Below are 3,420 nucleotides of genomic sequence, written 5' to 3' on the forward strand. Positions count from 1 at the left end.
GGGCTCTGTTGCCATCATGTACATTAACTATTGATTTCTAAAAACTTTGGCAGCACACATTAACGTATTAGGGAGCATAGGGAGTTTTGTTCCTGGGTTACCCCAGTCATTTGCAGCGGTCTCATCTTGCCATTTCCAATGGCCAAACGACCAAACAATACATGCGGAAGGTGCTGAAGTTGAACCATCTTCCATGAGTGGAAATATTTATTTCTTAAATCCTGGCAACTTCTCTTCTCAGGGGCACTGGGAGTCTTGGCACTGTAGTATCCATGAGGTTGGTTTTTTTCTGATGCTTGGGACAAAGCCGCTTGGCACTTGCCTTGGTGCTTCCTTCAGCAGTGCATGTGGCTAGCAGCGATACGTGCGGGAGATGACAGACTCCTCCAAAACCTCTGCACCAAGAGAAGAGACCCTGTTTTACCAGGCTGCGTGTCAGGAGGCATTTCTCTTACAACCAGAGACAATAACAAATGGCTGGCATTGGGAGTTAAGCGCAGCAAAATGTATTCCTGGGGCAAAAATCTTCATCACGTGAGCGGCGAAGATTGCCAAAATTGAGACTGGAATTTGGCCACCGCCTCAAGCTGTAAAATCAGACAAAGAAAAATGCAAAATGTGTAGCAACACACAGCCAGGGCTATAAATCAGCCAGGCAGCGAGAGCTGCTTGATTTGCCCAGTGCCTGCAAGAACCAATTTCCATAGGAAATGAAAAAAACAGCTTTCCTGCTTCAGGTGGTTTGCACCAGGTGAAGCCAGATTTCTCCACTGTTTGAAATTTGTGGCCACAGTTCGGGCAGTACGGTGTCTGTTCAAGGAATTGAACTAATTCGAAAGGTCTGCTTGTCTCTAAAGCTACAAATGAATCGTGCTGGTTGAGCAGACGTTATTAAAGCCATATTTAAATTAGTCCTGTAGAAAACAAGTACATTAAATGCACAAGTTATCACAAATCATGTTTATACAGCTCACAAATGATCACAGTATGTGACCGGTTTCATAGGTAAGGCAAGAATTAATTGTCAGTTTTAATTGTCAAGAAGAGTTTTCACTGTTCACTTAGAGGAAAAAAAATCCCAGCTTTGATTACACAATTACTTTTTAATTTTGTTTGTTGCAGCCCCTAACAGGAAAATGTTGAGCTCTGGTTACCTACCTACTGAGAACCAGCACAGTATATTAAAACCAGGTCCTTTTTCTGAACTAGTTTGGAAAAAAAAACCTGGTAACAGAGCACTGGGGGGGCTCTGATGGGTTCTGGGCCGTGCCCAGCAATGTCAGGAGCAAGGTTGAAGGTAATCTGAGAGGACTCAGACAATCAGCGCTCAATCCCCAGTCAGTTCTGCGCAGCTCAGCAGTTACTATTTAAGTTTAAAATGTATTGGCATAAGTGAGCTATCCTTACTGCTTACGGTTAAGTTCTTTTACAGGTAGGCTTAAAGATGGAGTGCAATTTCCAGAGGCTTAAGCGTATTTGGAGTGGAAGTGGCCTTTTGACAGTGTTGTTACAAAGCTGATTACATTCCATCTGTAGCGTCTGCCCCGTGCGGGGTCTTTCGCAAAGGCAGTTTGTTATAAATTGTTCGTAAATGTCAGATAAAAGCATCGTTCTACTGCAAGCAACTAGAGTAGATGAGTAATAACATTTACATTAATATTTTATTTAAATATATATTCAATTCACATCTGCCCAGCTCTGTAACTTGGAAAAGTACTGAGATAAGACAACAATAATTTATTAAAAAAATACTCTGAAATTCACTGGAAAGGTATCCAAAAATGCAATTTGACATTTTTACAAATGTTAGCTGCGTTTCCTTGCCATTAATAATAATTAATGAGATTTGTTTATTGTCTTCCTTTCAGGATGGTACCATGGAAATCCAGCCGCTGTCTCCAGCAGATGTGGAGCCCTGCAGGTCCCAAGGACGGTGCCCGTCCCTCTGTCACCCCCAGTGTGCCAGCTCCAGAACCCACCGTGCTGGTGAGTGAGGGGCAACACGCCCCAAGGCAGCTGATTGTGCTGATGAGGGAGGGAAGAGTCCACTTTTCCTTCCTCTAAAACTCCCCTGGAGACTGCATCACGTAGACAAAAAATATTTGGAGCTTACCTTTTCCAGCAGTGTTTTTCATTTGACAAGAAGGAAACAGAAAACTATGAGACAAACTGCTCTGTCTTGTTGCCCTAACTCCAGCCTGGTTTAGGAAGTAAAAAGGCAAAGTGAGACTATGTGCATCCCATTTCCATGGCCTTTCTAGACAGCCACTGATGTTCAGAACAACAACTGCTCTGGGACGGCAGAGACATCTAGTGGGAATGAGATTTTTACCACAGCAGCTCAGCAGAGATGACACCTTTGAAACTAAAGCCTTTTCAAACCAGTGTGGTCAAAAGTGATGCCCAAGGTCTGAAAGGGTTCTCATACTGTTACTGTCCCTGCAGCCACACAGCCCCCGTCAGTATTGTATTTCTGCAGAAGCAGAATGATAGCCAAGTAGCTATTTTTATATTTTCATTTTCACCTGGGTTTAAACCATGGCATAACCATTCCCAGCTCCCACATTGACGGGGGAGCCCAGCGGGAAGCTGAGCACAGCTCAGTGCGGGCGTTGGCACTCGGCTCCCTCCTCCCCTCGCCAGGCTGAGCTTCAAATCCTGCTCCCTTCCAGAAAGAGGAGACATCTCGTGTCACTTCCCACCCTGGAGCAGCAATTCCAGAGTCACTCAGTGTCTAAGTCTCACTCCCCAGTGTCACATAACCCGGCCCAGCCACCGCTGCTCTTTTTTCCTAGGAGACAAGGAGGGGAGGGAACAGTCAGCAAAAAGGGAAATTAGACAATGTTGCACTAAGTCAAAATTGCAAATGGTGAATATTTTAAATTCTGGAGCAATGATACTTGTGTCATTGCTTTTTGTTCCTGCTGCAGGCTGAAGAGTCGCAGCAGCCCTATGTCATATGTGGATTAAGTCACGGGTTCAAGCTGATCTCTCCTGAAGCGGGTTTCTAGAGTTCAAGGATCTCCACTAAAAATAACTTTCTTCTTGTAACTCGACAAATGGAAAACTGTAATTATCAAGAAGGTTGGGTTTGGGTTACTGATGGAAAAACGGCCTTCGGGATCATCCAGTCTTGTTCGTATCAGAGCAACTGAAGCAGATGTCGCAAAATTTGATCTCCGGGCTGGCAGTGTTTTCCTAGATACCACTATTTTAGTAGCAAAAATCCTTCTAAAATGTTGTAACAATAATCATCATTTAAAAATTAAACACAGCTCCTTTTCAAGCAACTACCGTAATAAAAATTAGTTGTGGAGATGCCGGATGACTCAGGAAATCAGAAAGGGCCAGCGCACATTTTACCTAGAAGTTATCAAATCAAACTCATCCCGGTTTGATGTTAATGGACAGTGGCTGGTC

Source organism: Pterocles gutturalis, unplaced genomic scaffold (genome assembly GCF_000699245.1).
Source record: "Pterocles gutturalis isolate BGI_N339 unplaced genomic scaffold, ASM69924v1 scaffold67, whole genome shotgun sequence".
In the NCBI taxonomy this organism is placed as follows: Eukaryota; Metazoa; Chordata; class Aves; order Pterocliformes; family Pteroclidae; genus Pterocles; species Pterocles gutturalis.